At 43.1% G+C, this 12,103-nt stretch overlaps 1 protein-coding gene across 1 annotated transcript in view; it reads right to left on the bottom strand.

Moving 5' to 3' along the window:
* LOC121579333 (zinc finger and BTB domain-containing protein 16-A) overlaps nucleotides 1-12,103 on the bottom strand; it is a 192,755-nt gene that overhangs the window by 57,253 nt on the left and 123,399 nt on the right. The gene's annotated exons all lie outside the window — the stretch shown is intronic.

Below are 12,103 nucleotides of genomic sequence, written 5' to 3'. Positions count from 1 at the left end.
TAGCTCGCTAACTTGTGTCCTGCTCCACCCAGATATCAAACAGGTATGTTCTGTGTTTCTGTGTGATCCTGATCCCAGGACATGGAGAACCCTAAACCAGACCTTGGCTGTTCTGTTCTTGGCAGCGTCTCCAACGGTTACGACACCCTCTAGCAGCAGCAGCAAATCATAACAGGAAGTCAATACTCAGATAACTTTTTTTGTCTTAGAGATGGAGACAAACTGGGTGTCGGTTTCGTAACGACAAACAGTAATATTACAAAACAGCTGCACTGTATGTCTGAGGAAGACAAGTTACACTGACATGAAGGACAAGTTGGAGCTGTAAGTTTGCCTGTTACAACTTATGCAACACAAGTTTTTACTGTACTAGATATTGTACTAGACCTTACTTAACTGTCATTTCACACACTCACAGCACAAGGTATTAGTTATTATTAGGCTTGGTCGCTATACCATATGTTTTTCAATACTGTAAAAAATATAAAATGTCCCAAATAGAATATCTCCAGCTCAGGGCTCCAGCTATGCATTTGGTTTGCTAGCTTGCTAGTTCAGTCGCTAGCTTGCAAGATCAAGCTTATTGGTTACAGCAGAGACAATCAATCCACTCCTGGATCAAGATCCCTGCTACCTAAATTAGTTCTGTGCGTGAATGTTTTACATTTAAAATTGTTATTGAAATAAATAGCGCCCCCATGTGTGCACTGCCGGTAATACCGTATACCCCGGAATAGTACAGGAACGTTTTACATTTACATTTACGCCATTTAGCAGACACTCTTATCCAGAGCGACTTACAGGAGCAATTAGGGTTAAGTGCCTTGCTCAAGGGCACATCGACAGATTTTTCACCTAGTTGGCTCGGGGATTAGAACTAGCGACCTTTCGGTTACTGGCACAACGCTCTTAACCACTAAGCTACCTGCCGCCCGTTTTGAAGGTATGACAATCTGGATACCACCCAACCTTAGTTAATATATAATAAGTGGTTTTTTTCACTGAAATATGGCCTTCAGTAAAATAATCTTAAGTAATACCCTTGATTTTCTGCATATTTTAATGCAGCATATGGCCAGGGATGTTTAATGCAGAGTTGAACATATGGCAAAATTAGTCAGTTAAAATAAATACTTAACCTTTGGAGAGGGAACCATGTTCAGGTGAGATATAGACACAGTATCTCATTTTAAATGTGCATTAATAAAATCAGCTCCCCCTGCTTCTTCTAGAGACCAATGGAGATTATTGGATATTATAGAGCTAAGACTTTTTCCTGGTTGGGTCACATGGTGTAGAAAAAGTCCTGGCCTTAACACTGACTATAATGCTTTAGTTGATTGTTAGTTTCAGTCAACGTACTGTAACCATGAGCAGTCCTCACTAAATGGGGCCATGAGCCAATCCAGTCTTTACCTGGGTGGAACCAGCACAGTGTAGGGTTAGTGAACCTGGGGGCCCACAGATGGCGCAACACTCTAACCGCTCCCAAGGGAGGCCGAAGCCGTGTACTAAACAGGCCCACGGCGGAGCGTACACCACGGCACATGGACATAAATTCTTAGAGGAAGTGGCGGCGTGATGCCGTGTCTCTACAAGGACAAAACCTCTGTGGCACCTCATTGGTGTGGCTCATTACTGTCTGAGCGAGGAGGAGTACCGATAGAGGAGCCACAGCACCCAGTCAGCCAGCCACCCAGCAGGCAGGAAGAACCATTCTGGGGGCCCTAGAAAAACCCTAACACAAATTAAAGTGATACATTTTCACCCCCTTTCCTATTTCCCTTTGATCAATAGAAGGCATCTTGTTAGCCGGACAGAGGAGAGGAAAAGAGAGAGGAGGAGGGGTGAGAAAAAAACACCTCCCTGGCACTCTGGCACCGTCCTCCCCCCGACCCTCTGCCCCCGGGTAGTGCCGTGGCAGCACCAACTCTGCGGCTCAAAATAACTACCTGCCTCTCCAGAGAGAAAAAGAAAGAGGGAGAGAAAGAAGTGGCTATAAAATAATTGTTCTCCTACAACTCCGGCCTCCTCCCTCCCCGGCCTCCCTCCTTCAAGTTGCCACAACCAAGCCCTAACCTGACATAATGGACCTTGCACAACTGTTGCTTCGAATAACCCAAGTAAAAGGAGGGAGAGTGGGGGGAGGTTTATGCCACGTGCCACTGACTGACTCTTCCCTTTTCGCTTCCTCCTCTGAAATATTACACAACGCTGCGGGCAGCGGGATTTTGGCATTTCAGAACAAAAGAGAACAGCTGCCTCCCCCTCCTTGTACATGCAAATCAGAGTCACGGCACAGAGTAGAGGGGGAGGTGTAGTGTCCCCCCTTTCCATGTTCCCTTGTAGTGGTCATGGATGTTTAGGGGGTACCCCTGATTGGAAGTGCCAGCAGCCCACCCCACGGTGTCTGAGCTAACCCAATCTAATGGAGCCCCACCCCACCGCACCGCCACCGCCACCCAGCCACACACAGCCAGCCCTCAGCCTGCAATGTGATCACATAACCCTGCCATTCAACAGCACTTCTCATCAGACAGAAAATGCAGTTTGTTCCTTTGGCAGAAAGAAAGAGAGGGAGAGGCAGAGAGGGAGGGATACTCGAGCAGACAAACACAGGCACCAACAAAAACACAGCCTGGCTGTTCAGTGAGCCTACACAAATGGGTTAAGTAAGACACTTACACTCAGTACTAAAAAACAGCAAAAAATCCATAAACACACACACACACTCTTTCGTCAGAACAGTACAGACACCACACTCTCCCTTTTCCTCTCTCCTTCACCTCTCCCTTCAGCGGTAACGAGCTGTGCTGTACAGTTATATTTACACTATCCTCTTATCAGTCACAGAACAGTACGGAGACTGCCAATTGGAAAGGACAGCCCAGAACTGCGTGTTCCCTCGCTCAAGTAGATGTGTACCGCAGGCAGCACATTTTTCATCAACCAAGACAAAAATCCTGGGTCGCAGCCAGGATTCCTCTCATAAAACACACACACACACACAGTGTATTACGCACAAACACAGACATGAGAAAATTACGCACACACAGACATGGCCCACACAGACCAAGGGCACACAACACAGACTAACAAACACATACAGTAATGTACAGACCTAGACATTAAGCTACTTATAGACACGTGCAACACATGCGCACACACACATACAGACCCACAGACAAATACTCTGGTACTCTGAATTGCACCGATAGTGTGAGCTAACACTGTACAGTAGATAAGAGAAGATAAACCTGTGTTTTTCCCCATGCAAATCCTGGCCATAAGGACATGGGAGAGTGTCTAGCTGGTTTACAATGATATTGTTATCACAAGGGGGAAAAGGAAATAAAAGAAGATAGAGAAAATCTTCGGGCCACAGTTGACAGCTTTATGGTCTACTGCTCAGAACGAGGATGTCTAGAGAAAAGGAAAGCAGACAAATATTGACTTGCCGAATGTCAGGGCGTGTGCATGCACACACAGAAAAAAACCACACACACACACACACACACACACACACACACACACACACACACACACACACACACCAAAGCAGTCTAAATTCAAACACTCAAAATGGACGCACTGTAGCACAAATCAGTCACCGTACTCTTAATCCATTTTTGCCTGCAAACCAATTTGTCTGTCCAGTAGGTCACAAACAGGTTTTTATCTTCCTCTCTGTTGCTTGTCCTTTTCCTCTTTCCCTCTCTACAATGAAGACATTTTCAGCACTCTTGCCCTGGGGAGACCGGGGGCATCTCAGTCCACATAACCCTTCCTCTCCCCTGGGCTGACGTCAGAGCCTTGTTCAGGCAGTACAGTATTTTGAGTCTCAGCCTTGTTTGGGCCAAAAACAAACAAACCCTTCCAGCCCACCAAATGACCTCTCACTCTTCCTCCCCAACACCTTCTATCTCTGCCACAGAGGTGAAAGGTTCCATGTGTTTTCTGGCTTTTCCTAAACCCCCTTTTTTCCAGAGGGGGATCAGCGGATGTTCTTAAGTTATGACATGTTGGCATGCTCCTCCTCGGTCCGGCGCGGGGGAGGAAACAGGAGCTGGGCCGGGAGCAGAGAGAGGAACCACCCGGGATCTCCTTGTGTGAAGTGGCAGGAAATGAGGACGGGACCTCCTGAAGGTCAGTCAGTCCGGCTGGCTGCCCCTGTTCCCCCTCTGCTCCCTGCAACACAAGGGCCATTCCTCAGGGCCCTGATATTAATAGCCTTGGTCTCCACAACAGAGGGAGACCACCTCCTAATGTGGATGTCAGGTCAGTTGGGGCCGGCTGTTAAGAATGACCACAACAAAAATGGCTTTCGGAATTAGTTTCGTATTGAGTAGTTGGTACATTGTTAGGGTAAGACAGCTTTCATTTGAATGGTTTGATGCGAGTGATGTGGTTCTCTCTTTGCACTCAAACCAAGTGAATCTGGGATTGAACCAACAGAGACAGGCCACCGGTGCGTAATGCAGGCCGAAATGTATACCAATGCACTGAAAACGTCACATCCACAGTAGCCATGATTAGTGGGGGACTGTTTGTCTATCAATCATCTCCAGACCCAGAGCACATCACTGTGTCACCCCCCTGGCCCGGGAAAGTCATGGAATGTCCCAGGACATAAAAACGAATTTGAACTGTTGGAGGTGATCAATAACACTTGGAGTTGGGTATTGGTGGCAGGACGAAAGGCAGCAGCTTTCTTCCATGTCTTCCAGAAGAACATGAGAGTCTGACCACGAGGTGAACCCTCGCCCCCCACAACCACCGCAGGCCACAGCAACCCCACTAGATACAGCAATTTACATGTTTTTACAGTGCTGTAAATGCCTTTATTGCTAAGGAGAAAGAGATGGTAGGCTGGGGGGAAGGAAGGCGGTTTCGGATGTCATTTGCCCGTTTTTATATTCGGCCTGGGGAAAAAGGTGACTGTGTGAAGCCGGGTCCAACAGATGCCTCTAGATGCCTTTTAAGAGTACCAGTCAAAAGTAACCACCAATGTAAAAGAGTCCAGCAACTAAAAAGAAACTAAAGACAGGGCAACCTGGTATTCAAATTTAACAAGAGTCAACAAGCTGCAGCCATAAAAGACAACCAAGTAGTGTTGCTGTATTTGACCCAGTATCGTAAAGATGGCATGAGCGCTTGGTTCAGAAGCCGTAGAAATGCTGCACCGTTCCTGACAAATGGGTCCTACAGTGTCTGCAGTGAAACAAAATGGCCACAGGGCTGGAAAGGGGAAACTGAAACGATGCATACGCGCTCTCTCCACAGGTCAATAACCTGTAAAGATTTAGTGTTTAGGGCCCATTATTTCCTGCTTTCAAGTCACACGTTGTCAAAGGCACTCCTGGGTTTATTAAGGCCAGAGTAGAGTAAAAATGCCCGGGGGGAGGGGGCAGCAGGCAGCAGGCAACACAATGACCTCTGGGACAGTAAATGTGACATAGGAAAAAGGAGGGAAAATCTTTGTTTGAGAGGGAAGACACAGACAGAAATGTAAACAGAAGACATTAAAAATGCACAAACCCAAGATGCTAATCCGTTTTCAATGGGGTTGAGAAAGTTTCCATAATGCATTGCCAATAGCAAAGGGACTCCATGTAGCTGAAGATTTGTTGGTATCAGTTGAACGTCATTAATACAGATTATCCCTAAATGACGAGAACACTCTGAAATATGTGTAAGTCTGAAGTGCCCAGCTAGGAGAACATGGTTGCGAGCCAACAGAAACAAACTGCCGATATGGCAGACTATCGGAAATCCAAAAACCAAAACAACTGGAAATGCAGAAAACATGCAGCGTTTAACTTTACATACTTTCACCCCATTAAACGCATGTTTAAAGTTGTATTGCCATAACTTCAAACAGGATGTGAAATCAATTATACAAATTCCACATGTAGAAGTATTTAGTGAAAATACTTCACCTTAAATAGTCTAAAAACCTTCATCTTTGGCCGAGGTGTTTGCCAAATGACACAAAAGGAGTTTGCTGCTTGCTCTTTCCATTATGTAAATTGTTTTTCTGAGAAGGGGGGAAAGGGGGGGAGGCAACTGAGCCATAATCTTTCCTAGCAAGAAAAAGTGGAAAAGGGAAGGAAAAAGTAGGGTGAGAAATGGAAAAGAGAAAAAAAGTACTTTCTTTACAAAAGTGGACAGTGTGACGGGCCATTAACTTCCTCACTAAAACTTTTTTACAATGTCCTGCCACACATTCCAGATCTGCTGCCCTCTTCCTTTGCAGCATCTCCCAGACTGTCACTCTGCCGTGCACCATAGGACCCAGATATAGTGACGATAGAACCGAACATGACAGGCCATTGGCCGAGAGCCAACAAAGGCCAAGAATCAGCTGTGCAAAAATAGGCCAAGCTGCCACTGTACAGTAGAAAGGGGGATTGGTCCTTTTGATGTAGTTCTGTCTTTTAGCTGTTCTTGTCTATTAATGTTCTGTATTATGTCATGTTTCATGTTTTGTGTGGACCCCAGGAAGTGTAGCTGCTGCTTTCGCAACAGCTAATGGGGATCCTAATAAAATACCAAATACCAAATTTATAACTAGGTTTTTGACACCTGAAAGGGTAGTATAGTAGCTCCATTGACTGTGCTCAGACTTGAAAAGGGACTACTGGCTAGACACGGCTCATCCATTTAACAGAGAGCAGTAGCATCTCCTCTGAGAGGCTTCCTGAGCCCCAAACTACAGCCTGTTTACTCCAGTCAAAAATGATCCTCCCTCGGCCTGACCACCAAGATTAGTATTCCGGGGCCATTTACTTCTTTGCAACAGTTATAACACAATATCCACACTCTGCTTTTATGCTGCACCTCCAAGTGGAATTAGCAGCATAAAAGCAAGCCTTGTGTGTCCTGGCTACTTCCAGATGGCTTTGGGAGTGCCTATTTTTTATTGGATTTTTTTGTTTCCCTCTTTTTTTTCAATACATGAAAGCGCCGCCAGCGGATCATTGCTTAGCGGGTTCATTCTCTCTTCATCACGAAAATATAAAAGTTTCAAAAAGCATTTTATGAGGGAGCCTCTTCCATAAATGGGATTCATAGCTCTCTAATCTGCGCTGAGAAATTGATCTAAAAGTTTCCAGAGCTATCGTCCAACTTACATAATACATTAAAAGTCATGCCTCAGAGGATATTTATTTTTATGGCTGTTTACGTGGCAAACAAATCATATTTTATTTTCCTCGGTTGGCATTGTGATGGTATATGCAAGAGTTTATTTCTATCACAAAATTACCCACAAATATTGAATCAGACTCACACATTTTTGGGGGGAATGTCGCGGCAAGACCAACGTGGTGTCGTCAGTGTTGTCATACCATTTTTACAGATTTTAAATAATAAGAAATGACCAAGAACATATTACATTGATAGTAAGCGTAGGTCTTAACCACAGAACATTAGAGCATTTCTCCATACAACAGAATGCTGTTTGCTTGTGAGCAATGGCAACTATGGACGAAGTAGAACTTTTACAAGGTTAACTGATTGTCACATAATGGAAGGGTGCACACCCAATGAAGTCTGGATTGGTGGTCAGGTCTGACATGGCACATTTCCATAATACCATTACACAAACACAAAGCCATGCATTCTCTGTGGTGACAGCTAATAGAAAGACTAAAGTACATGGTTGTGACATCATTTTAGGATACGCGACAGTGCTCGCCCACACTCAAATACACAGACTGCCTCTGTGAAAAAAGACACTAGATAATCTAATAGCCACTGCAATGTATGATACATCGTTATGTCATTAGAACAACACTGTCAATGTTCTTCTGCTATGCCAGATAGAGAATTAGAGGCATATTTTGATAAGTGCTGATTTTCCTCCTTCCAATAAATGTTTTTCCTTCTCAGAGAAAATTCCTTCTAATTTTGACTTTTTGATGCAGGGGTGACGTAGTCTGATTAGTCAGGTCACATGTTCGCTCACTCTCACCATTTACGCCAAGGTTGGTCATACTCTCTCCAGTTAACGGCCCTCTGGGTGAGTAGGTTCATCAGTTGGTTACATATAGACAAATAACAACCATCAGGGCCCCCCACAGATACAGTAACAGTGATGATTCAGACTATGTACTGTATGATACACAGTTTGTCGGAATGACATGTGTGGTTATTAACTGTGGCTACAACCCAGCATGTTTTCCCTTAATGGAGTGGTGGAGCCTGGATGGACGTCATGAGGGCAGAAACAGCACAGTGGATGGGTCAATGAGTTGCATCCACAGACGTCTGTGTTTAGAGAAGAAAGAAGATATGAATCAGGGTTTAAATGGTGAAATTAAATGTCATAACTGTCATTGTTCGTACACAGACATTGGCACAGTGTAAACAGTGACACGCAGGCTCATAAGCGCATGTACACAGCAACTATAACTGTGTGTAACCCCAGTCAAATGTCCCCCCAGTGTGTGTACGTGTGTTGTGCACGCATGTGCGTCATGTGTCAAGAGTGGTATGGCTGTGGCTTTCTGGCTGATGAAAGGGAGTGGGGCCTGACAAAAACACAAATCCATACTGGCCACAGGCTCCTCTCCAAACTATTTTCTGCTCAGCTGGTTTTAAATGAAGTTATTATGATTCATTAAAATGCCCGCGAGCTTGTGGAAGTCAGCCAATTACGATTTAAATTTAGTCTCTCTCACAACCAAGCGCACTCCCCCTAGCACCCCTCCACTACACTTCCCTGTGTCTTTTTTATTGCATTGCTACCGCCCCCCACACACACACTTCGTTTGACCCAATACCACACCACTGTTTTGCAACCACAGATTTATAGCTGATATCAATTCCTTGATCTTTAAACACAAACAGAACCCAATGCACAAACAAATCATCATTTCTGCCTGGAAAATAAGCCTGTGTGCGAGACATGCAAACAAATACATAATAACTCCAAAAGGCGGACGCAACTTGAGTTACGAAGTTTCCTTATGCCTGCAGTTCCAAATATGTTACTGTGAATAAAAAAAGATTGGTCCCGCCGTAAATTACGTGCAGCTTATAAAGGCTTCATAAGCCTTCATAAACACTACATAAATGTATTACAAACCATCTATAACCATATGTCATGCTTTATAAAGGGTTCATAAATGTGGCATAACTGTGTGACATAACCCACTATGTCAAATATGACAAACCCGTGCTTTATAAAGGGTGGCATAAGCACCACTTAATAAAGTCCTTATAAATCATATTAAATTGAGGCTTCACAAAGCATTTATAACTCTGTCATGCATCTTGGTAGAGCATTGCAACACCAGGATATCGGGTTCGATTCCCGGGACCACTCATACGTAAAAATGTATTCACGCATGACTGTAAGTCGCTTTGGATAAGTGTCAGCTAAATTGTATATTATATATTTCACTAAAACATTTATAAGTTGGCCCAACCTCTTTGCTGTGCATGACACTCTAAAGTACAGTCACGCACAGCAAAAAAATCTGTTAATATTTTTTGCCTACTTATCTTTTCTCTCTAAATTCAGTTTTCTTGGTTTAGTTTTTCCAGGTTTCAGATTTCCCTATTTTTTTCTGGTTTCTTGGTATGGAAAAAATCAAATAAACTTTTGAGTGTAGTTGCCCTTTAATTCATTGAGCATGCCCTGCACTGTTGTTTGGTTAGCGAGTTTTCTGTAGAGAAGTAAGCGCACATTATGTGTTTCATCCGCCAATTGAATGGGTGGAGTAAAAGGCCAGCAACACTCCGTATTATTCAGAGCCCCATTAAATGACACCATATATACATTCTATATACCCTACTGAGTATTCCCTACAATCCTTTTATTGCTGCACCCAGAATAGTTATTGTTCTAAGCCAATATGTATTCCATATACAGTGATTCACATTGGGGGCATTTAATTGACCTTGGAACATGTTTTAAAGCCAAAATTGAATGCAAACGTTACTTAAATATGCACAAATATGAATCATTGTTAATGTTAAGATAATTATTTTTCATATATCATGAATGGTTATTGACACTTTTCTACTATTACGTGGGGGACTTTAATTTAGAAAATGTCCTAAACTCTGAGACCCGAAAGTACTTTTCTAGTGTTGCTGAAGAGACGCTGATCATGTGATGTTCTCATATCAAATGCCCCACTTCTGCTGCCACTGGACAGCAAAAAACATGTAAGGTAACCTTTATTTTTTGTAATTTAAATTAGTTTGTAGTAGTTGAGTTAGATTACATACCGTAGCTACCTCAATCGTTATTTCAAATAATTTCGGTGACTTCACAGCAATTGCTAGCTAGTCAATATTTCTAGCTATCAGGCTCAGCTAAAAACAAAATCCCCCTAGATACAGCCATGTCTCATAGTCACATCATGAAATTTGTAAATGAAAGAGGAATATAATAATACGAATTGAATGGAGTTTCCCATCTCCCCTTTTAGAGTATTTGGCACAGCACAGAAATGCCCTTATCCAGATGGTGTGACAAAGGCATTTCCTAACAGACCTGTTAACTTTCTTTGTTGTTACTTTTAAGGTTGGAGCCAACATGCAGTACCTCCAGTAGGCAGAGAGGCAATAACCATTTGTCTGCCAGCTCAGGGACAAGCTACACTATTAACAGCCCTGTGTAATGTTCATTGCTGGACTTTTTTTTTTACTTAATGTATTTGTATTGTTTTAAACATTTACAAATAAAAGGAAATGTATGGTTTAAACATGTCTTTAAAGTTTATTTGTTTTAGCTGTTAGTGATAATTTCTGTAAGTGTTAATACATTTGTGTTTACATCATTAAGCCTTTATGTACCCTACCGGTCAAATGTTTTAGAACACCTACTCATTCAAGGGTTTTTCTTTATTTTTACTATTTTCTACATTGTAGAATAATAGTGAAGACATCAAAACTATGAAATAACACATATGGAATCATGTAGTAACCAAAAAAGTGTTAAACAAAATCAAAACATTTGTTATTTTAGATTCCTCAAATAGCCACCCTTTGCCTTGATGACAGCTTTGCACACTCTAGGCATTCTCTCAACCAGCTTCACCTGGAATGCTTTTCCAACAGTCTTGAAGGCGTTCCCACAGCACTTGTTGGCTGCTTTTCCTTCTCTCTGCGGTCTGACTCATTCCAAACCATCTCAATTTGTTTGAGGTCGGGGGATTGTGGAGGCCAGGTCATCTGATGCAGCACTCCATCACTCCCCTTCTTGGTAAAATAGCCCTTACACAGCCTGGAGGTGTGTTGGGTCATTGTCCTGTTGAAATGATAGTCCCACTAAGCCCAAACCAGATGGGATGGCGTATCGCTGCAGAATGCTGTGGTAGCCATGCTGGTTAAGTGTGCCTTGAATTCTCAATAAATCACAGACAGTGTCACCAGCAAAGCACCCCCCACACCATAACACCTCCTTCTTCATGCTTTACGGTGGGAAATACACATGCGGAGATCATCCGTTCACCCACACCGCGTCTCACAAAGACATGGTGGTTGGAACCAAAAATGTCCAGTTTAGATTCCAGACCAAAGAACAAATATCCACCGGTCTAATGTCCATTGCTCGTGTTTCTTGGCCCAAGCAGGTCTCTTCTTCTTATTGGTGTCCTTTAGTAGTGGTTTCTTTGCAGCAATTCGACCATGAAGGCCTGATTCACACAGTCTCCTCTGAACAGTTGATGTTGAGATGTGTCTGTTACTTGAACTCTGTGAAGCATTTATTTGGGCTGCAATTTCTGAGGCTGGTAACTCTGGGTCTTCCATTCCTGTGGCGGTCTTAATTAGAGCCAGTTTCATCATAGCGCTTGATGGTTTTAGCAACTGCACTTGAAGAAACTTTCAAAGTTCTTGACATTTTCCGGATTGACTGACCTTCATGTCTTTAAGAAATGATGGACTGTCGTTTCTCTTTGCTTATTTGAGCTGTTTTTGCCATAATATGGACTTGGTCTTTTACCAAATAGGGCTATCTTCTGTATACCACCCCTACCTTGTCACAACACAACTGATTGTCTCAAACACATTAAGAAGGAAAGAAATTCCACATGTCTTAATAAATAAAGAAATAAAGAAAAACCCTTGAATAATAATCGCCACT

The sequence above is a fragment of the Coregonus clupeaformis genome, chromosome 13 (genome assembly GCF_020615455.1).
Source record: "Coregonus clupeaformis isolate EN_2021a chromosome 13, ASM2061545v1, whole genome shotgun sequence".
NCBI lineage: Eukaryota > Metazoa > Chordata > Actinopteri > Salmoniformes > Salmonidae > Coregonus > Coregonus clupeaformis.
This window is presented reverse-complemented; position numbering and strand designations above follow the sequence as displayed.